The 23,575-nt window shown below is 51.1% G+C and overlaps 1 protein-coding gene and 1 long non-coding RNA gene across 2 annotated transcripts in view; one reads left to right on the forward strand and one right to left on the reverse strand.

Annotated features, from left to right (window-relative positions):
• The window catches only part of SSBP3 (single stranded DNA binding protein 3), a 166,535-nt gene that overhangs the window by 46,932 nt on the left and 96,028 nt on the right, over positions 1 to 23,575 (forward strand). The gene's annotated exons all lie outside the window — the stretch shown is intronic.
• The window catches only part of LOC104993749, an 11,879-nt gene continuing 10,980 nt past the window's right edge, over positions 22,677 to 23,575 (reverse strand). The window contains exon 2 of the long non-coding RNA XR_825867.1: positions 22,677 to 23,571. This is a non-coding gene — a long non-coding RNA (uncharacterized LOC104993749). The remainder of the gene's footprint in view (positions 23,572 to 23,575) is intronic.

Here is a 23,575-nt window from a genome sequence, read left to right on the forward strand (position 1 = left end):
CAAGCCGTGGGTAGAATTTCCCCATGTCATTGAGCACGTGGGTGGGGACACAGCAACGGGATGCCGGCTCTGCCTGGAACCCTGCTCCTGCGTGCTTTGTTCCCGGAGTTCTGTCCAGCTGGGATGGTATTGCTCATCTTAGGATGTCTTTGGAGATCAGACTGGACAAGCTCCTCAGTTTACCAGCGGGGGAAAATGAGACCCAGAGAGGTGAAATCCACCTGTTCCCCTTCTTTCACACAGCAGGTTGGCCTTCGTGGCTGGAATCCAGGCTTGTCTCCTGCCCTGGAGCGAGGCCCCAGCAGGACTCCCTGAAAATGAGGGGCTTTTGTTCAGCAGCTGTGGAACTGCTTAGGAAGCTTCTGGTTGGTTAGCTGCAGTCTTGGGGTTTACACCGAAGCACTAAACCTGCCCTTGTTCTTCTCTCCACCGGTGCTGGGTGTGCTGCCCCTAAGGGGGCACACCCGATGAAAATCCAAGAGTTCAGTGTACCATTACATACTAAGTGCACGGCAGGCATGGAGAGCTGTCAGAGCACGGCTGTGAGCTGCTGGATGTGAGGGCCGACTGGTGTGTGAGTCTTCATTTTCGAATGCACTGTTCCCGCACATAGTAAGTGCTCAATAAGGATTTATTGAATGAACCAAAGGATTTGGATAAACAAGACCAAACAATGGATAAGCTTGGTGGCAGCCTGCCCATCTGGTGGGTTAAATGGAAAAACCGGATTCCTTTTTATCTTGCAAATATTCTTAGAGCTCCCGGCTCTTCCTTAATGCTATAGCGGGTTATAAAGGTGCTGTCACAGGTTAGGAAAGGAGACCCTAAGATAAGGACACTTGTGTGCACAGATGGTATAGGAGGTCTGCTTTAAGCGCTGGCTGCCCACTTGCCTTGGCCATGGGGGGGTCCTCCTTTGAGGGGTCTCTCCCCAGTCGCTTCTATCAATATTGCTCAATGGTGCTCAGGTGCTTGTTAAGTGTGCAGCCTGGTTTCACTCCAGTTGAAGCCGCGCCCTCCTTCTCCCCAGGGGCTGGGCCTGCCCTCACCATCACCCCATGGCCTTGCCTCAGCGCCTCTTTAACCCGGCTGACCCCTCGGCACTCAGAGGGGCTGGGTGACCGGTGAACATGCTAATAAAAGTCATCACCCCTCTGCAGGCGCCGGGCCGTTTGTGGTACATCTCATTAATTACTTGGCAAAGAGAACATTAGGACTTGTAATTCGCTGGACTGGCCTTCCTCTCAGGTGTCCCCCTACGTGGGTGACAGGTGGAGATGGCCAGGCTGGCCGGCAGTGGAGGGCTGAGGTGGTCGGGGGTGGGGGGTGGGGGTGGGCTGTGGTATGCAGGGTTGAATTTTCTCCTTTTTCTCTGCTAATAGTGTCAGCACTCTCCCCCTGCCCCCCTCCCCCAGCCTTACAGCAGCATTGCCCATCCACATTATACATCCTGCCCTGTGTCCCCACCCCACCCTCTGTGAACCGGAGCCTTCTGTTGAGAAGGGGGGCTATGGCCTGTGTGCAGTCCTTTAGCCTCATTTATCAAGGCCCTGCTGGGGGTGGGGGCTGCTGGGCACCCTGGTGAGACGCTGGCAGGCTGCCCCCCTGCCACCATGGCCAGGGCTTTCCTTACAGTCCCCATTGCCTGTGAACCTTCCTGGCTCCTTGGCTGCTGCCTCCCTTTCCTCCTCTCCTGCCCTCTTTTGACTCCTCTTTCCTCTGAGTGAGCTCAGTCCCCTCTCCTCTCCTCTCCTCCCTTCCCAGGGGTCTTTTCTTGGTCCTCCGCTAGCAGTGCAGACCTCCCGCTGCTCTGTCCCTAGGCCAGTCAGTCAGGAGTCTCTGTTCCCACAGGGAGGCCCATTCACTACCCCCGCCAACACCCCCTGCCCATCACAAAGATGAGATGTGAGGTGGGAGGCTTCACCCCTGTTTTTCCGCCTCTGGGTAGGGTTATCAAGTCTCCTTGTCAAATCCGAGAGGCCGAGGAAAGTCGTTTTAAAGATTTATTCTTGAAAGACCCCAAGAACTCTGAGCACAAAGAGAGCTGAGTGGTTGGGGTGGGAGGAGGAAGACTTCGTGTGAGAAATGGAGAGGGGGCACAGGACAGTTCAGGGGTGGGCCCCGCCGGGAGGTACCAACCAGGGCTTTCAAATGTGGGTCGGTGGATTAGGGTGGGAGAAGCCGGCTCCCCAGAACCCCGGTGTTTGGCCTGGTGTCCCTGTCCATCAGAGCCAGCCCCGCATCCCAGAGCTGGGGGATTGGGGGGCTGGGGGTTGGGGCTTGTTTGGCAGCAGACGCCTATCAGACAACTGGAAAGTGCCAGCGCTTGCCCGGCCATCTGTCCCCGTCCGCCTGGCTCCTGGCCGCCTTCTGCCTACCCCAGAAGGCCTGCAGCGTCTGCAGTGAGGCCGCGGAGCCTGGCCAGGAGGGGCAGGCGGAGGCCCGTCTTGCCTTTGTTTATTCCCGTCTCATTTTTGGCTCTTGCGCTTCGGACGAGTTGCCAGGTGCATGAAGTTTGCTGTGCAGCCTCGTCGCGGTGGTTTTGTGGTGTGGCGGTGGGCAGGAAAGGTGCATGTGTGTGGCGCTTCCTTTCCACGGTTAGTCTGTTTGCTTCACTGGGGACCTTCGTCCCCCCACCCTCTCCCTTTCCACTCCCACCGCTGTTTTTCTTCCTTTTCTTGCTTTAATTTGTAAAAGCCCCGCCAGAGCGGGCCAACTCTCCCGCAGTTTGGGTTCATCCGCGCACCACCCTCTCCAAGCTAGTTAAAGGGTTAAAAATTATGGGGAAGTTCAGCCAGCACTTGCAAGATATGGTTGCCGTAGCAACAGGCCTTCTAATCTGGTAGGTGACCTGAGAGACTGGAGAAGATGTAGGGGTTGGTTTGGCATTTCATTATTTCATGAGGCTGCCTCTCCAGCTGGTTTCTCTACTGAGCTTAAAGCTTGCTGTTCCTGCCGCTAGAATTACTGGCACATTCCAAAACAACAGTGTTGATGGCACGAGCAGTGCGCTAATGGGGGTCTGGCCAGGCAGGGTGGGTGGAGGAGAGGGAGCTGGGTTCCAGGAGCCCTAATGTGGGTCTGTGTCCCTCGCACAAAGAGGGGAGCGCGGGTAGAAGGGTGTGCACTCAGGTTTGCTTTCCGCACACAATAGCTGCCTTCTTAAAACACCACCATGTAAACTGAATCCTGTTTTTTAGTGAACTAAGAGGGACAGACTTCTTAGGCTGATTTAAGGAGAACTTCTTTAGTTTGCCAGGAATCCTCCTTAGATTTGAGTAAGGGGTGGAGAAACTCTATTGCAGTACCTACACTTGATGCCCTCTTCTTCTATTTACCTTCAGCTGGATGTTGTCCAGAAATTTGCTTTAGTTCAGCACATTAGCTGCATGTCTGCTGCGGACTCAGCTCCATACCTGCAGCAGAAAGGCGCAGGACGAATACCTACTTTCATTCATTCACTTGGCAAACGTTGATTGGGTGCTGCACGTGCCGGGCCCTGCAGAGAAGGGGAGGCTCAGATCACTCTCCTGGCCTGAGGGCTCCCCGTGTGTGAGGGCCCGTTGCCTACCTCTCCCCTTACTTTTAGAGGCACCTTGTATGGAGGACAGGAAGGGTTTTTTTGGCTTGGAAAGGCAGAGACATTCACCTTCCTCAGCCCACCTTTCTCAGAGGGGTCCTCTCTGTTTGTTCTTCTTTCCTCTTGGCTGTAATTACCTGGAAATCTATGGGCTCAGTAATTGGAACATGTAGATGGTGTGTTCAGAAGTCCAAACCTTCCTAAACATGGTTCCCTATGCAGTGTTCTGTGTTAGCTCATGCCCAGGTTCACAGGGATTGGCAATTGGTGGCTCCCTGGGTGTCTTACTTTTCCGGATTTCTTCCCTCTGTAGAGATTGAGGGTTCCTGGAATTGGTGAGGGAATTTTGTATGGCTCACTTCCTTTCCTTGTCACAGTCATGGGCTCTCCGAAGAGACGTCTGTGGGTTAAAGGCCCAGTGGGTAGTTTGAAGAATCACTGCTTCTACTTCATAGCTGTAGAAGCAGAGGACCAGAGAGGCAGGAGTGTCTTTCTCCAGGGCTCTGGGATCCCAGGTGAGGACTTGCCCCACCGTACCATACCATTCAGTGGACTGTCCACTCCTGTGTGTGGCGGGTGCATGGGAAAGGTTGGGCTGGAATGTGGTTCTTGATGGGTGGGAGTGTGGGGAATTAGGAGGTGCATCTTCACTGCAGATGGCAAAGGGACATGCCTCCTTTTCAGACCAGAGTGTCCACGTACAGCAAGACACGCTGACTGCAGGCTTCAGCTTTCTGGGTTCAGAGGATGGGGTTGGGGGCAGTGGGATAGGAGACTTGCCCCTTGCTGGTCAGCTCTTCCTGGTGTTGTGACACATGAGTGTTCTTGGGATGGCACATGGTCTGCCACCTGCAGCCAAGGGACAGGGTCCAGCCCAGCTCTGGTCCCCTCTGCACCACAGTCTCCCATCTGTAAAACACAGGAATCAACCTCATCATCCTCAGCACCTCAGGTCCCCTGGCCCATGTCCATGTATAGAAGAAGCATCTTGGCCAAGTCTTTCTGCTCTGCTGAGCCTCAGACTGGCTTCTCAGTACAGAATGTGGCTTCTCAGTATAGAATGTGGCTTCAGAGTTTTGCCTAGTCGTTGTCTGTAGTTTTGTGTGATTTCATGCATTTCAGCGAGGGTGTGTTGAGCGCTACCTCCTTTGTCTTTGAACTGCAGCTTTGGGGAGACAGGGGTCCAGCCACACCCTGGGGGCAGCCTTGGGACCCTGCCTGTTTTTGTTGACTTTCATGGAACCTGAGAGAGTGGTTGTAATTGGGTTGTTACTCTGCATGTAATTTACTTGGATACTCCAAACTCTAATTTTCCTATCGGGAGAGATCCTGACTTAGGGGTGAGTCTGAACATAGTGAGTGCAGAGGGCCTTTGCAAGTGAAAGCATCTCAGAACCAGCTAAAAGGAAAGGTCTTCAAGTTCAGAGCTGCTGGGGTTGGGCTAACTGTGTGTGTGTGTGGGTGTGGGTGGGTGGAGTGGTGAAGTGAGGAGAGGCGGGTTGAGCTGAAGATTTCTTAGACCTTTAGGGTGTAAAACAAGTAGGGGTGCTCAGTTCTTTATGCCAAGCTGATTTTGAGGCCCATAAGATTCTCAGGGAGTCTGGGTATGCTGGGAAAACCAGCCAAATGCCTGTGATCTTGACACCTTTACATTTTGATTGGGACCCACTTCAAAAGTAGCCTTCATGCCAGAGATCTGTGGTTATTCGAACTGTTATTACTAGTGATTTCATGACTGGTGTATCTGCAGCCCCTGGCCATGAGATCCCTGTAGAGGTGATGTTAAGGATGGTCGCTAGGGTTAAGAAGATATCTGGTATTTCTTGATCATGTATGACTTAACATCAAAGCCCCCAGAAACTACCGAGTGGGAATAATAAACTTCTTGTTCTACTTAAAAAAAAAAAAAGTAGAGGTGACCATCTTTCCCACTTTGGCTTAGATTTTGGCCCAGAGTTTTTCCTCTCAACAGTAGGCCTGATTTTGATAGAAAGAATGGATCTTCCCTATTCCAATGAGCCGAGGCCTCATTAGATGCGAAATAGATAAAACAAACTGTGTTCATCTCCAAAGTTGGCCGAGGCCCTCAGAGAACTGCATTTCCCATTGCAGGGGTGTGGAGGGATCCTTAGTGGATTCTTTACAGGTGAAGAAACCCAGGGCTGCATGGGATGGTTGACCGCCTGGGGGCACATTACCTGCAGGGCTGCCACCAAAACCCGGAGCTCCTGAGGGTCGGCTCATCCCCTCTCCCCTAAAGTTTCCCCTGCATTCTAGGGTTTGCCATTCAAGGAGTACCCCACAGAGCCTGCTTATGTGTTTTAGGGGTGGATGGATTTTCTGTTCTACTGTCGTGCCTCCTGGTTGAGTTTCATGGACCTTGTTGAGGTTCTTCGATTAGTCATCCTCTGTTTTAGAGTAGGAAAAATCAACAAAGAATTTACCACCATACAGCGATTTCAGAGCAGTTGCACTGTCCACACATTTCTGCTAACAATAATAATAATAATAATACAGTAGTGAGTACAGTGCTGATCATGGTAGAGGATCGAATGGTGAAAAAGATGAGTGAGATGCAGCTGCTTCCTGCTGCAGATCCTGGCGCAGGGAGACTCATCAGATGGTAGCCACCCACCCACATTTATGTTTGCCTTGTTGTGTTAACGTTGCCATAGTAAGACACGACATGGGTGACTTTATGCTCTGAAGAGTGGGAGGTGAGGGGAAAGGAGGAAGGGGTTTGGAGATGAGATGAAGCCTCATAGGAAGCTGGGGAGACCTGGTAGAACAGTTTTTGACAAAGGTTCCCTTGGTATGTTTTGTGGAAGTTTGACGTTTTTTCACGATGTCAGTTGAAGAAGCCACCTTACTTACCAGCCAAGAAACTTGGATCCATTTGGGTTTTCTGGAGAATGTCACTTCCTAGGGTAACAAGTTAATTCCTGGCTAGGGGAAGTAGGGCTTGAATTGGTTTCCTTCAGGCTTCCTAAGGTGTCCTGCTCTAGTTCTGAAGCTTTGCACTTTGATGAGCAGAGTCAGGTCTGTAGGCCTTTGGTCCTTTTATGTACCTTGAGCCCTGTCTAGCCCAAGGCTGTGTAGACTGAGGCTACTCGATGTGTTTTGTCTTTCCTAATAAGGAAGACTGTTGAATTGCTGAGTTCCTACTGCTTCTTGGCTCACTCAGGAGTTCCTTATAGAGAATAAACTTGATGTTCAGATGGATAGATAGGTGAATGGATGGATGGGTGGCTGGCTGGCTGGCTGGCTGGCTAGGTAGAGCGTGCTCTTTCAGGCTTGGTTGAGTCAGGAGACCTTCCAAAATGCCTTGTGTTGTTTGAGGACTTTTCTACAGCTGGGTGTACAGGCAGCAAACAGGTCCGGGATCCCGTGATGGTCAAGTGCCATCTCTGATCATTTCTGTAGACTATCTGCTGGAGGCTCCTTCCTAGTACTGCCTTGGCCTATTGAGGAATCCTGTCTTATGTGAATATCCCCCATGCCAAAGGAGTATGGAATGATGAAGGAAGACTGTTTTTAAAGCTTAATTTATATTTAAATTATTACAGCATTACTCTTGAGATCTGTGAATTTCAGCATTTGTAGCTTCAACAATTCACAGGTGACAGGAGTAATTTATAACCTCCCTGAGCATAACTTTGATTTTTGGCCTGAGAGTGGCTGATGGGCTTGTGAGTCGCTGAGCTGGCGGGAAAGCCTGGTGTTCTGTCCGGAGCCCGCAGCTCATGGGTTCTGGTTGCTTCATTCATGATCTGATTTCATCCTTATAGTAACCCTGGGAATTGGGCATAATTGCAGTGGCTTTACACCTGAGAAAACTGAAGAAATTATGTGTGCCATACATGGTCATTTTGAAAAGGAGAAAGAAGAAAAAGTCACCCCTTCTTTCCACCATCAGGACTAACTCTGTGCTGACTAATGGGGGACTACTTCTTTTCAGGGTATTTTCCTCCTCTTTCACTTTCCATTTTTGCACAATCATGTTCCAGTCAGAAAATTCTCATTACGAACAGTCACATTTTAGAAGCTGTGTAGGCTCTGTTTCCAGTCTCTGAGTTGCTTTCGGTGTTGGTTGCGGTTTTTAGAGGGTCTCTGTGTAGGGCCGTCTCCGCACCCCTGGGCTGAGCTAACCTGGGAGCTGGAGTGTTTCTTTCAGCTCAGCGTCCTGGGCTCAGGCATTTGAGACCTAAGCAAGGCCCTTGCGTCTACAGTGGTAGTTGATCGGAGTGCTAATGAATCAATTAGAAAATTACTTGCTGCTGAGATCCTCAGCCAAAGGAGGGTTGTGCACAGTCTTAGAAAACCATCCGAAGGCCATACGCTTATAAATCTCTCTTGGCTGTGGCCCTCGTAAATCGCACCCCAGCCTTTCTTGGACCTGTTAATCACTTGAGAAAAACGGGAGCACTTCTGCTTTGCAGGACTGTTTGTGCTTGGCACGGTTTTCTAGCTTGTAGTTCTGTCCATTCTTCCACGGGCGAGAAAGAGAAGACTAAGAGTTTCTAGGAATAGCGTTCGTACCACGCTTAAAAAAAAAAAAAAGAAACTGTTTTGGGGCCGTTCTTGTGTTCTTACCTGGAGTCCCCTACTTCAGCCCCATTGGGAGGTACTGTTGCTATAACATATATGCCCATTTTTAGGAATGGCAGAACCAGAGCTCGGAGAGGCTGAAGCCCCTGATCCCCCAGTCACACACTAGGGAAGGCAGTGGCTCAGCCTGTAAGCTGTCCCTCTGTCACAAAGCCTTTTCACATGGCCGCCCCCTGAGTCCTACATCTGAGTGGGTCTTAATCGTCCCAGGGTAGGAGTGGCAGCTGGGGCACAGCGAGGAGGGATGGAAATGGTGAAGGCCTTCTCAGTGACGTACCCTGGGTTGGGGTTTGGTGAAGTTTGATCTCGGGCAGAAGAGTTGGCGTGACAGCCAGCAGCTTCGGTGGAAGAGCCCCTGGGGGGATGAGATACTGGGGGGCGGGGCTCCAGACGGCAGCTGATTGTGTTCTGCGGTCCAGGGTGTTCTCCAGGTGTGTTTGAACCTGACACGGAAATGGGTAGAGGAGAGAGAAGTCAAAGTGGGTGACGAATCCTCAGTGAACTGAGAGCCATCTCTTGAAAAGATAGCTGCAAAGTAATGCTGATGTGTTTTTCTGGCCCTTCCACACCTGGTTCCTCATGCACCTTCTTAGCCCTCATTTTATGAATACGATGAAGACCCCACTGGTCTTTACCTGGTTTCTCTGAGAGGAGCCGGTTTGCTTCTCCAGAAGCAGATCACTGCTCGGCTCCCCTTTGAACTTGGCTTCACTGGGAGGGAACCAGTGGGCATTCGGGCCTTGTATTCCTGGCTGGGCGGGCAGGACTGTTTGTTTATAATCTCGTCTTCTGTCCTTTCATCCCCAGGATGCTTTATGTGTCATGGCAGTTTTGATGCATCCACTGTTGGGTGCCTTGGATATCCAGCAGTTTTTCATTCATATCACAAACATCTGAGCGCCTGCCCTGAGCCAGGCACTGTTGTAAATGCCACGAGTACAGGGGGGAGCAGTGCAGACGATAACCCTGCCTGTCCTCATGGGGCTGACATTCTCGTGACGGATGGGGAATCCGCTGTTGACCTTAAGCTGATTTGGAAAATAGGACCATAATAATTCTGATCTCTCCTTTGTAGCGGCTCTTTTTAAAAATACCCACTGTTGGCTAAGCATCTTAGGTTTGCCGTCATGTCCCTTCCTCAGATGAGCTGTGTTAAAGTAGGTATGATCGCCCCGTTTTACAGACGAGGGCTCTAGAGCACACTGCAGGTGCTCAATAAATCTTTGTTGGCCAGCTCAGTGGCACACAGTTTGCAGGGAGTGGAGCTAGGTCTCTAGCCCAGCCCAGGTTCTCAACAAGATACCAGGCTGCCTCTCCAGTGCTGCACTTGTCCTTGAAGCTGGCTTTATTTGGTGGACTTGCTTTGAGTGTGAGTGTCAGAGCCCAAGAAGATTGTGGTACGAGGGCTTGGTGTGGTCTCTGACCAACTGTAATAGATCAGTATTATCCATCATCGCTGCCACTGCTGGAGGCTGCTTTGTTTCTGGTGGTTTTCTGGAAGTGGAGGTGAGATTTAGAGGCCACTTGCTTCCCCAGTGACTGCCGTCAGTCTCCCGGCCTCCCACCATCTGAGCTGTGAGTGAGTAGGGGAGTGAGGCTGGGATGTGCCCACCCTGATGCCCCAGGACCCCAGGTGACTCTGCCCCTTAAGCTGCTACAGGTGAAGCAGCATGGGGAACCTCAAGCGGCATCCATCCACTGGCCAGCTTGTTGACCATCTGATGTTGCCTCGGCCCCCTCAAGTTCCAGGTAGTGAAAACCCAAAACAAATAAAGTGCAGCCTCTGGATGGAAGTGGGTTGGCTTTCTCTTTGCAGAAGCTCAAAGTGCAACAGCTGTGTGGGTAGACTGCTCTCCGGGTGTTAACCTGCTTGGCAGGCTGTTGGAGTAAAAAGTTCCAGCAGGCATCAAGCGAGTGGGGGAGGGAGTGAGAAGTGTGTGGCTGGCCATGGAGGGCAGGGGGACGGGCTGCTTTCTTTGCCTCTTGTCTTTGCCCTTGGCCTTCAGGCTCTGTTCTGAACTTTCTCCTTCTCTCCCCCTTTCTGCTGACTCTCCTTATTTCCACCCACTTTCCACTCCCTCCTCACCTCTGTATTTTGTAACATCTCGTGCAGTGTTTCACACTGTCCTTGGCTGTTAGTTGGTAGGGAAAGGGGCAGAACCCACCACCCAGTAAAGGTCACCTGTGTCGCTGTGACACAGACGGGGAATGGGGACTCTAACGTGTCCCACACAGTATTGGTGGGAGGTCAGGGGTGGCTGCACAAATGTCAAGGTGGGTCACAGAACCCTGAGTTGGGAGCAGTGCAGAGAAGGAGGAGAGGGGTGGGGCAGGGTGTAGGTGGAGGTTGGCGAGTTGGAAATAATTCAGGCTGTGTCCGTTTCCTAGGCTGCAGTAATAGACTGTCACAAATGGGGTGGCTTTAAACAACAAATGTATCCCCTCACAGGTCTGGAGGCTAGAAGTCAGGAATTAAGGTGTCGGCAGGGCCATGTTGCCTCTCAAGTCCCTGGAAGGGCGCCTGTTCCATACCTTTCTCTTATTTTTGGTGTTGCTGGCACTCCTCAGCGTTGCTTGGCTCTCGTCTCTCCAGTCTCTGCCTCTGTCATCCCATGGCCTCCCCGTGTGTCTGTGTGCCTAAAGTTCCCTTATTTTATAAGGATCCCCCTCATTGGATTAGGGTCCATCCTAGCCCAGGATGATCTTGTCCTAACTTGACCACACGTACAAAGGATTTACAGACTTGACAGAGTGGCCGCTGGTTTGACTTACAATTTTTTTTTGACTTTACGACGGTGGGAAAGTAATATGAAATAAGTGAAAACCTGTACTTTAGATGTTGAATTTTGAACTTTTCCCCGGACTAGTGACATGAGGTAGATCTTCTCTTGTGATGCTGGGTTAGCGGCAGTGGCTGCAGCCCGCAGCCAGCCTGACAGTCACAAGGGTGAGCAAGGTACACAGACCACCATTGTGTTTTTCACTTTCAGTAGTGTTGAATATATTACATGAATTAGCTTTTCAACCCTTCATTATAAAATAGGCTTTGTGTGCATTGATTTTGCCCAGCTGTGGGCTGATGTAGGTGATCTGAGCACGTTTAAGATAGACGGGGAGGTTACGCTCTGATGTTCATGAGGTTTGATGTACTAAGTGTATTTTCTTAATATGATCTTTAATTATATTTTCATAACCCCCTCGTAAGTCAGGGAAGATCTGTACTTCCAAATAGGGTCACGTTTATAGATAGAGACTGGGGGTGATGACTTTTACAGATTCTTCATATGGACACAATTTAACCCACAATACAGGGTGACAACGCCAGCCCCGAATCCAGAGGGCGTGTCCAAATTCCTATTGTAAAGGGCCGTAAAGATCCTAATCAACTGGGTAATTTCAGCCAGTCTAGTAAACTGTGTAAGGAATCCGCTCTCTGCCAGGTTCCGGTCTTGGCTCTGCACAGAGGTGAGTTGCCTCCTGGCTTTTATGGTGAGAAGCTACTTCTGTGGAAACCAAGGTTTTAAAAAGAAAGCTTAAAGGAAACATTCACGCAGGTGCTTCGGGGATGACCTTAGAAGCACCGACAAGCTTTTCCTTCCTGCCCTAATAACTTTGAGGCCAACTTGATCAAGCCAGGACTTACTCTCCCTGTCCTCTGGCAGAAGGAGATGGGGCCGGGTGGCTGGGAACCTCTGGATCTGGAGGCTGTTTTGGTGCTTCTTCCCCGTCAGGGTGGGTGGGACTTACAAGGTCTTTGAAGTGTGCTTTTGGCGTTGTCTGTGCAGGCAGCCTTGGGAGCTAGGAACAGTTTCATTGAAAGGGCAAATCCTGGGTGGGGTCAGTAAGGAAGTTTTTTACTGGGGCTCCTGTGTTTCTGCTGTGGATGCACATGGATCAGCATCTGATGGCTTGGCCCAGCACCCTGTCTTCCCTCACAGAAGTTTCCCAATCAAGAAGAAGGATCTGACCCTGAGTCTGAGCATTCTTCCCATGACTTTACAGTCTCCCTGGTCTGAGAAGCATTTCCACACAGGGGACAGAAGTGGAGCAGAAAGCATTTGTAGCTATTGTGTTGGTAAAAACCAATGTAATATAATTAGGAAGTCTGGATCACACGTATCCCTAAGATGCAGGGACTGAAAACCACATGCTCGAAGGAAATTACAGACATTCGCATTTCAGAGAGCTGTCTGCCACTGAGGGCTTCAGTGCTGGGGCACTTCTGTTCTCCATCTCTCTCTTCCTTGTCCTGCCCCCCCAAAAAAAGAGACAAAAATTAATTAGGCATTGCCCTCAATTCTTTCCCTGATGACTTAGACAGTAAAGAATATGTCTGCAGTGCGGGAGACCTGGGTTTGATCCCTGGGTTAGGAAGATCCCCTGGAGAAGGGAATGGCAACCCACTCTAGTATTGTTGTCTGGAGAATTCCATGGATAGAGGAGTCTGATGGGCTACAGTCCATGGGGTCGCAAAGAGCTGGACATGACTGAGTGACTAACTTTCACTCTTTCCCAATTTGGGGGGCTCTTTCCACGACCTTCACTGCTCAGAACATGTGAGGTCAGCTGGGTCTGCCATTCTTTCTGTCCATCATCACAGGAGGCAGAGCTCTTTCTGCATCCCACCTCAGAGGACCCAAGGAACTGTCTGAAGTGTGCTTTGGTTTCCTCAGAATGATACCTTCCCTGAGGTGGAAGGCTTTCCATTCCCAGAGGGGCCCTCCAGGAATCTGCTCTGGGCAACAGCATAAGTATTCATGATATTACGCCAAGTTGATTGTGTGCTTTACCTAGGTAGCTTTGTAAGTAGATTAGTTCCAGGTCTTATTTCCCAAAAACTCCATGGATGTGTTCATTGTGAAGGGAATTAGACAGTAAACATAAAACTCTGGCACTTCTCTTCTGCAAAGATTAAAGTTAATGCCCTGACTTACGTCTTGTTGTTGTGGCTTATTTCCTAAACGTGTCCCTGCCCCCAGGAGGTCAAGTCCAGGAGGGTAATATCTGTTCACTTGGCTGACTCAGCCCGTCACCTGACCAAAGATACCTACTCCTGAGGTTCTAGATGGTCCATCTTGAGATCTTCAAGCCTGTGTGGCCTGTAGCTTCCCTTCCAGGAGGCTTGTTCGCACATCTGCCTGCCTGTGGTTCTCTGACTCTTTCCTCTAGTTGGGAGCTCTTGTAACTGCTTTCACCAAGAACTACTTTCTTTCCTTTGGGGAGAGGGAAATGGGGTGTAATCCTTACTCCAAATGCTAGAGTCTAGGACGGCACTGCCAGGGGAACCGGGTGTGTGTGGAGCAGACAAGTGTGTGTAGAGCTATGGTTTTTAACCTTTATGGGCCTGTAGAGCCCCCTGAGGCTGATAAAATCAGGTGCCCTCGCCAGCCCTGCACATTCACACGTACAGACAGCTGTGCGTGATAAGCCCAGGGGTTTGCAGACCCTTTGAAGCCCATCCCTGCGGCCCTTCAGAGGCAGGCATGTGCCCCGCCCTTCCCTCTACTGCCACACGCTGCTGCAGCCCTGCCACATCCATTTTCCCTTCTGTAGGACAGCCGCAGCGGTAGTGACCTGACACTCAGGCTGTCATGACCAGGGCCATGGTGGTTCTAGTCGCCCACGTACGGTTGTTTCCGGAGTCCTCACCCTGACCTAGTGAGGGAGGTCCTGCCAGCCCCACTTCAGAGGTGAGAAAACTGAGGCTCAGAGAAGTGAAGCTCGTGCCCAGGGCCATAGAGTGAGGGTCAGCGTCGGAACCCAGGCTCTGTGACTTTAGAACAAGTGCCAAGTGGCTGATTCGCGTCCAGGTACGTAGTAGTAGGTGCTCAATAAATGGTAGTAAGAGTGTTAAAAATGACCGAGGGTAAGGGCACAGGGCATGGCCAACCTGTTGGTTGTGGGGGATTCCCCTCCCTCACAGCCCCCATGTGTCCTGAGTATCCTCTCGGTGCAGGATCCCGGGCTCCGGGGTTTACGGGTGGGCGGGTGGCGGAGGCGAGCGCAGATCCTCCAATCCTGGGAAACGTGTAAAATCCTGTTCCTGAAAACCGGCCGGGTTCTCCGAGTGTCCCGGCTGGCATGTTTTGCTAGTCACGAAACATGATCCATACGCTGTATTTTAGGACTCTCCATCTGTCGGCATTGTGGCGGGGGGGGGGGGGGGGGTTCACTTGAGAGAGCTCAAAGCCTGCCACTCAGCTGGGGTCGAGGGTTGGTGGGGAGAGATGGGCAGGAACGATCTGTGACAGCAAGTAGATCTGCTCCTCCACAGAGGGTGCTGTCTATTGGGTTAGGGGGCCGGGAGCCCAAGAAATGGGGTAGATGCTGATGTGTTATTGGTCAGCAGCATCACAGATCCCTTTTCTCATCACATCACTCCTTTTTCAGACGATCTCCACCTATTACTTAAGTAGACTGGGGTACAGGGAGGTTAAGTCTCTTGTCCAAGCGTTTAAAGCTGCTAAGAGGCTAAGCTGAGATTTGAACTTAAGGCTTTAGGCTCTGTCTGATTCTCTATCTGACCTGAGCCTGTCTTCCTGTGTCCTGGGCTCTCCCGCTGGAGATGGTGCGGGGCGGGTGGGAGATGCTGCCTGGGAGTGGGAGGCGGTGAAAGGAGGGAGGGGGTGAGCCTTGCTCTCAGACCCACTTTGCAGGGCACGCCCCAGGCTGGCCCCGGTGCCCCCACCGCTCTGGTCTGCTGGTGGGGGAGGAAGACTGCTAAGAGAGCTATTGATCCACCCTCTCCTCTCAGCGAGGGCCACGGCACATTCAAGCTCTCTTTTTAAAAATGCATTAACCTGACCGTAAGCAGGCCCCAGTTTAAAAATAAATAAAAATCAGACAAGAAGCAAAACAAGTGGGAGTGAAGGCAGGGCTGGGGCAAATCCTTAGAAAAACAAAAAGACTGTTGGAGGGGGGTCCTTTTCCCCATTGGTGCCGGGTCCAGACCAGGATGCCATGCCTGTTTGGAACTCCGTCCACATTGTCTCTGCCGTGCGCTGGGCCATCTGCATCTCTCCTGGGGCAGTCTGTGCAGAGGAAAGTTACCCAAATCCAGAGGTTCCCCTTGCGGGGGTTTCCCCAGGAAACCCCTTGCGGGAGGGGCAGAGGTGGGCTAGAGCATGGTAGCAGTCTGCCTTGCCAGCCCCGACTTGGGCAGTCTGGTTTCTGCTTTTGCCCTTGGGCCACACTGGCTTTCCTTTGGTTTCTCAGAAGTGCCTCTGCATGTGCTGTTCCCTCTGCCTGCTGCATGGAAGGGGCGTCCATCCTTCCGTAACACCTGCCCTCATCTTTCAGATCTCAACCTAAAGGGTTCTTCCTGACCCTGGTGGGCCAGGGCTCCTGTGATATACCCCTGATTCTCCCAGTACTTCTCCCTGTAGCTCTTACCCACAAGCATCATAAAAGATTAACTCTCATTTTACAGCATTTAGTAATGAAGCTTGGGGAAAGCAGGGACTGGTCTATCCTGTTTGCTAAATATTCACTGCCCAGCTTGGCCCCGTGAAGGGATAGTAAATCCTCATGGGTTGGGTGGATGGTGGTTCAGGGTCTATTCCGTTTGGCCCGTCGATACGGTTTGGGTGAGAGTGTGGGGGATAACTGTTGTAATCAGAATTCATTGTGATTTTCTAATGTTCCTCGAGGTGTGGGCCCACTTTGAGGTCAGGATATGGTTTCAGAGAGGGGCCCCCAACCCTCCACAGGACGGAGACTTCTGCTGATAGAGCAGTAGGTTAGGGTACGGTGTCCCAGAGCTCGTGCCCCTCAAAAGTTGCCCGTTGGTGAGTGGAAAGACATGGAGCCAGAGAACAGAAGGCACCTGGCCAGGATCACACAGCAGAGCCTGTGAAGGCTTTTACTTGGGCCCCAGTTTAATTGTTAAACGGTGATTAATCAAGCGCCAGGTACCTACTGGGCGGGCATCCTTTTGCTGCCCCGTGTGGTGGTGCCAGTTCGTGGAGGAGGAAATGGAGGCTCAGTGAACTTCGGTACCTGCTGTAGAACATGGCAGAGGAGGCGCGGGAACTCAGAAATCTCTCATTCCATAGCCCAGTGTGCCTCCGAGCGAGGGGGTGTTGGTGACAGCCTTGGGTCTTGGACTGGCCCTGATGGGGATCCCCTGCCTCCTCCTAGCCACGGGAGTTGTTGCCACTTGTAGGAGCCTCTGTTGCTTCCAGCCATCCGGGCTTGGGGGACCCATGGCTCCCAGAGAATCCCCTCTGTCCCCCACCCGGCTCACCTCCTTTTTCTGTGTCCTCTTCTCTCTCCTTCCCAATCGCTATTTTCCTGGGGATCCTGGGAAGGTTCTGAGGGTGATGAAGCAGAATTTGCTCCATTCTGGGAGTAACTTTCCATCATCTGTGGCTAAAAATAAAGCGTGTCCTTGCTCCTCACTGCCTGTAGTCTTTCTTTTTGGGGTTTCGGTGGGAGCCCCCTTTCCACTTGGCCCCTCTCCCCATTGACTCTCAGCAGGTGTGGGGATTCCCAGAACTGGGGGACATGGGTGGGCTGGATGCCACTCATCTCCCCCTGAGAGCACACCCCCCCTGGGGCCTTTCCAAGGAAGTCCTCTGCTTCTCTGTGGCAGCAGACAGCCATGTGGTTGGCCAGCCGCTCTGGCAAGTGGGCCACCCAGGGAGGCTGACTCCCTTTGCAAATATTACCGTAGCCGAAGAGACAAGCCACCTTTAGAGGACTTTCTTTATGCAGCCTGCTTCTTTTTGATATCTGGAATGCACAGCAGCAGGAGAGATAAATTAATTTGTTCAATTAATTTTGTAAATATTGACCTAGTGGAAGTTTTATGCCAGTCACATGTCAGGGAGCTGAGGGCTTCCCAACAAGCAACATGACACAGTCCTTTACTTGAAGGCACTTATCTTCAGAGTAGGGGGAAGAAAGATGTGAACTTTCAGGCAGAACTAGAGCAGGGGGGCCACAGAGTCCTGCTCCCCACACCACCCTTCCTTCTAGAATTCACTGACAGTGTCTGTCCAAGCGTGGGGAGCTAAGAGCTGAACCCTACACTGTGCCTTTCCCTTTAAGGCACTTGCAATTCTCCTCTCTCCGGTAAGTATATACATATATGTATAGTGCTTGCTGTGCGCTTGGGCTGGGCATCCTGCTAGAGCTTCACTTGTTTTTATTTCCTGGAATTCAGTGTACCTCTGTAACTGCTGTTCTTGTCCTTATTCTTCAGTTGGTGAAACTAAGGCCCAGAAAGGTTAATTAACTTGCCTAGGATCCCACAGCTAAATGTTGCAGAGCCTGGATTCAAATGTAAGCAGATTAATTGTAGAGCTCACTCTCTTAACCGCTAACTGTATAGACCTGTCCACACTGAGAATATGGATCTGTTAAGCATCCACTATCTGCCCAGCATGAATTACCCTAAAGAGATGCTTTCTCTTTAAAAATCTTCACCATGTTTTCCATTTGGTCTTTAATACTCCTAGTAACCCTGTGGGATTGAAAAAGCCCACCGTCACCCCAAACTTCATTTTCCCCGCCCCTGCCCACCTCCTTGCTTTAATGCAAGGTCTCTGTGGAGGGCACTGTACTGCAGAGGCTGGAAACCATGTTGTCTTAATCCAGAGCCTCTTGGGGAGAAAGGGATCCTGAAAGCACTCTGCAAACTGTAAAGTGCCCCTGAATCGAAGGGCGCAGGAGAAAAAGGGCCCGCGTAGAGCACCAACTTGTAGCCCTGAGCTCGTGCATCATACCTGAGGATTTCTTGCATGGGTGTCACAGTCTGGTTTCAGGTACCTGTGAAAAATTATGGTAATTAAAATGTAATTTGGAATCCCCTGTTGGTTCTCAGCAGCTGGCCCAGATGCAGGAGGCTGGGGCTGTCCACGCTGGAACAGGCTGAAGCTTGTTAGGGGTGTCGCTTCGTTCTGCCCTTTGTGTTGCTGGGTAGAAGGGTGGGGGCACAAGATACAGGAGCTATTTTTACATCATTCACGTCATGTTCAGCATTACTGGATGTTTGTGGTTGGGTCCCTGTTTAGCCTCAGCTGGGAAGAGAGAACTCCCTTGGCTGCCTGAGTCTGTATGGAAACTCAAGCTCATGCCCCTTGGGTGTATATATGTGTGTGTGTATGTGTGTGTGTGTGTCTAAAGGCGGGGGGATCCAGTGGATGTGCCGTCTCCCAGGGTTGTTTAGATTTGTTTTTTTAAGGCTTAGGTTTTCTAGGACTCCTCAGGTTCCTTCCTGGGGTGGAGGGGGCAGCGTAGGTGAGAGGCCGTGGATTCATCCATCCCCTTATTAATTCAACAGATGATTTTCCAGTTTGAGATATATGCTAGGTCTGTTTCAGGTACTTGCAAAGTGAAGTCGAATAAAGTATTATCCCTCAAGGGTTTTATAGTCTAGTTGGGGAAACGGAAAATAAACGTTTGCTTTAGCATATGCAAGCCAGGCTTCTGTGCCAGGCTCTGTTGGAGGTATTGGGGATCCAGTACTGTCGTAGTAAGGGGCTTAGGAACATAGTAAGGGGCTGTGGGAACACAGAAGAGGGGCGCCTGGATCAAGCGCGTGGCCAGGCGAGGCTTCCTGGAGGAGGTAGTGAGTTGCAGGAGTGGACCTAGTGAAATGGGGGATAAGAGGTTTCAAGTATGTACTTTGGGTTTATTTGCTGTTGAGCTTCTTTTTTCTTTTTTAAAAGATTTAATTAATTATTTTTTATTAATTATTTTTTAACTGTGCTGCATCTCTGCTGCTGCATACAGGCTTTCTCTAGTTGCAGTAAACAGGGGCTACTCTTTGTTGCAGTGGGTGAGCTTCTCATTGCAGTAGCTTCTCTTGTTTCGAAGCACAGCCTCCAGGCATGGGAGCTTCAGTAATTGTGGCTCTTGCGCCCTAGAGCACGGGCTCAGTAGTTGTGGCACACGGGCTTAGTTGCTCCACAGCATGTGGGATCTTCCCTGACCAGGGATCAAACCTATGTCCCCTGCATTGCCAGGTGAACTCTTAACCACTGGACCACCAGGGACACCCCTGCTGTTGAGCTTTATTTGTACAGTCATCCCTGTGTATCTGCGAGGATAGGTTGCAGGACTCCCCTGTGGATACCAACATCCACAAATGCTCAAGTTCCTTATATAAAAGAGCCTAGTGCAGTTGGCCTTTCCTTATCCGCAGATTCAGCCAACCTGCGTACTGCAAGGATGAGGATCCTGTGGCTCTGGAGGGCCAAGTATATACATATGTGACATTATTGGTGGTGATAGACATTATACCTTACTCAGTGGAGGCCCTGGGATTTTGTTTTTATACCCAAATGCTCACTGTTTTTGAAAAGTTTGATAAAAAACACTGTATGTCAGCTAAGCCTTTGTTGCTTCAGAGGTTGGAGACTGGTGGCCAGTCTCAGCCACGCAGAGCCTGCCCTTGAAACCTCTGCCTCCTCTGGCCTCTTGGGACTTCCTGCCCTCTTCCTCTTAAGGCAGGCCAGAGTGAGGTATTGCACAGCAGGGGTCAAGGCACCCAGGTCCCCAAACCCGGGGTCGTGGCCTGGCTGATGCACAGGGCTTTGAGTGTGTGTGCCAGGGATGGGCATGGGGTCCTACCTGCAAATCCTGCTGATGGGTGTGTGGCCCTGGGGGAGGAGGGTGGTTGGCAGAGCTGCTGTTCAGACCAGCTGTGGGGTCTGTTGCGAAGTGGAAGTACAGAGAAGCAGAGTGCTCACCTGAGGCTGCTTCAGAGCAGGGCTCACACCTGGCGTTTGGCAGAATACGTCCTGATTCAGTGTGCTTTCCTCTTTTCATTCATCCAGCATAGGTTCATCCCGCCTTGCATCTCTCCTCTGCCACGCCCAGGGTGGGGTGTTGAGGAAGCCAGTGAATTGGGTATAGCCCTGCCCCTAGGGTAGCTCCCAGTTCTGGGTGGTCCTCGCCCAGGTGGCCACAGGCCTAACCTGACATGTACCTTCTGGGACCTTCTGCAAATAGCCGTTATGTCTGGAGCATCCCCACCATCCTTGTGAGCCACATGCTGACACTGCAGCACGCCAGGCCCTGTCCTTGGCGCGGGATTATTTGCAGTTAGTATTCCAAATGTCAAGTTCCCCTTGACTTGAGCTGAGCAGACGAAACAAAATGGCAGGCAGATTAGAAGGGACTTGAGAAGCCTTTCAGGATTTGAAAACCTTTCTTTGTTGATTTTGAAAAGCTGCTGCACCCGGCTGCTCTTTAGAGGCAGGGGCATCTGTTAGGTGCCCACTGGCTTCCTGGGCCTGGGAGCGCCTAGCCAGTGCTGCAGGTACTTGGGAGCTTGGGGAGTCCACTGAGCTTGCTCAGGAATTGAATCCAGTCCCTTCTCCTGGGGCCGCTAGTGGTAAAGAACCTGCCTGCCAATGCAGGAGACACGGGTTTGATCTCTGGGTCGGGAGGATCCCCTAAAGGAGGGCATGGCAAACCACTCCAGTATTCTTGCCTGGAGAGTCCCCATGAACAGAGGAGCCTGGCGGGGGACAGTCCATGGGATTGCAAAGAGTTGAACACAACTGAAACGACTTAGCACACACGCACCCTTCTCCTTGGAGCAGAGGGAAGGTGTGTGGGGGCCAAGGAGCTGAAGTCTCTGGGGTTTCAGGAGGGGTTTGAGTGGGTCACCCAAGGTAGGGGAAGGCCATGTCAATCAGTATCTGTTTAATCTCGACTCATGTTTGCCTTGCCTGCTGTTAAGACTCGTAGGTAAAAGGAAGGTAGATGGCCTACCATATTATAGTCCCTCTGATTGAATGGTGAGAGGTTTAAAAAGCTAGTCCTCACAGAGGTGTGGAAGTCCCTGGCTAGAACCAGGAGTGTCATTGCCTTCTTTGTACCGCATGTGGTAGCTGAAGCTCAGAGAGGTTAAGTGGTCTGTGCAGAGCCACACAGGAAGTGGTAAAGCTGGAATTCGAGCAGTTTCTGTGGCTCCAGTGCCCGTGCTTGTCCCATGACTTCACACTGGCTGCTGCTTGGGGTCCTCCCTTCTGGTGAGACTCATTTTGCCTAACCCTTCCCCCAACTGCTTCCTTTTCCTGCCTGCATTCTCCAGGAATCCCTCTGTGGGTGCTGCCTCATCCAGCCTGGGAGAAGGAGTAAGAGCTGAGAGTCTGAGACAGAACCCAGCCCCCATTTGCTTCTCTGCCACTTTCCAGGGGACAGAGTGCGTGTCTCACTGGATCTTACATGCAGACTTGTTTTCTGGAGCAGGCAGAGGTGGGACTAATGCCTCGCTGGGCCGCTCAGGGTCCCAGTTTGTGAGTTGTTGTGTCTCGGATCAGGGGAAATAGACTTTTAAATGGCATGAAGCTCTGCAGTCTGCATGGGCAAAAACTTGGGTGGGCAAGTTTTAAGGCTGGCCTTGAACCCCAATTTTTTTGAACCTCCATTTTAAATTGGCCTCTGTCTCCCGCAGCCCCTGCGGGATGATTGCATAAAGGTTCTTGTGTGGCTCACAGTCACCTGGCCCCAGAGTCTGAAAGGTGGTTTTTGCCTTTTGTCTCCTTTCTCTTTGCACACTTATGGGCAAGTGCCTTTTATTCCCAGGGAACGTTGCTTTCTCAGTCCCCATCCTGGAAATATTGCTGGAATGTAATAAATCTGATTGTGTTTATGTTGAAGAAATGAAACACATTACTGTGTGGGGAGGAATGCAGGAGAGGCCTTGTGAGGGGGCTGTGTTTATGACAACAGTTTGCACATGTGGCTTTATTTTTGAAATCATGATCTCCTCCCCGCCCACTTCCTTGATGGAGCTCTGGTAATAAATGCTGTCTCTTGCATCCGGGTGTTAGACAAACAGAGGGCAGAACTGGCCAAAGCCCTCTCAGCTGTGGCCGGCACATTCTTAGTTCTGAGAGCCTGGCTTCTCTGGACTCTGCCATTTCTCAGGGTTTGTAGCTCTTCTGGGGACAGCGCCTCTGTGCTGGTTGAGTCAGAACTGATTAGTGAATCCTCCTGCTCCCATTCAGGTTGGAAACAACAGGATGAAATTTAATAGGCATCAGTGTAAAGTCCCATATGTGGGTTCAAAAAAAAAAAAAAAGCCCCAACTTCACAGGCACAGGATGAGGAAGCTTTGTTTGAAACAGTGAGCAAGAAACTAACCCTCAAATGTACTCGACAGTTGGTTCTGTGTGCCAGTGGTTGGTCATCAGTGAAAGAAAGTGACGCAGGCTTGCTGAACGAGGAGTGTGTCCATAAGGAGAGAGGGATGATGTTGTTCTTGTTAATAATTCATAATAACAGCTAGGTGCTTTACATGCATTATCATTCTATCTTTAAGTTCATCCTTTGAGGTAAGTCAGAGGATCTTCTTTTTTTTTTCGAAGAGGAAACCCAGGCGTGAGAGGTTAAGTTACTTGCCCAGTATTTTCACTGCAAGAGGATGGCAGAACCAACTGGAACCCAGAGCACGTGCTATTTGGAGTGAAGCGAGGGTCAGTAGAGGTTGGAGGTTTTCAGTGAAGGAACGTTGAAGGAAATGATGGCATTTATCTTGAAAGCAGTTTTAATAATGTCTGACTTTCATATGATCCTCGCTGTGTGGCAGGCATCATTCTAAGCTGTCATATATATATATATACACACACACACACACATACATATACGTATACATATGTATCTCAACTTCATTATTATCTCTGCTTTATAGATGAGGAAACTGAGGCACGAGAAGTTGATTGAGTTGCCCAAGATGATTCAGCTTCTCAGTGGCTGCGAATCACACCCCAGTAGCATGGCTTAGTGTTCTTACTTTTAGCCCATTGCAGCCTTGGGGAGATGGGTGGGGATAGTGGTAGGGGGGAGAGCTAACTGTGCTCTTTGGGGCAGCCTGTCTGCAGGACACTGGCTGCTGTGTTTGGATCCAGGGCAGAACCCGGGCCTGCGAGTGGGTGTGTGCATGGGAGAGGGTTAGCTCTCCTAAATCTGGACACCATGTGCCTGTGGAGGAGCCCTTTAAGGGGAGGCAGAGAGCTCCCTGCTGCTGGGTGACAGCTCACCCGCCAGGACTGCCTGCAGAGGCGAGGATGCAGGAGACCACCTGTGTGGGGTATGAGAGGACCCCGCCCCCACGAACCACCCGTGTAGCTGGCCGGCTCCCAGCCTTTTGTTGAGGACAAGCCCAGCTTTCCGGGCACATCCCCCACCCCAGGCAGCCGTATGTCCCCGTGGACCGCTGGAGGGGAAGTGACCGAGTGTCCGCCAGGTCCAGCCTGCCCTGTTTAGGAAGCCTTGGCTGTCAAGCCCACAGAACTGCTGACGGAGGCACCAGGAACAATGCTGCGTGGGAGGAGGTGTGTGCATGCGTTTGCTCGCCTCCTGGCCTGAGTGCCAGCAGCAGTACACTTTTATTTTTCTCCTTGGGTCGCCTGTGGGCACCCAGCCTCA

The sequence above is a fragment of the Bison bison genome, unplaced genomic scaffold (assembly GCF_000754665.1).
Source record: "Bison bison bison isolate TAMUID 2011002044 unplaced genomic scaffold, Bison_UMD1.0 scf7180017864244, whole genome shotgun sequence".
NCBI classification, from domain to species: domain Eukaryota; kingdom Metazoa; phylum Chordata; class Mammalia; order Artiodactyla; family Bovidae; genus Bison; species Bison bison.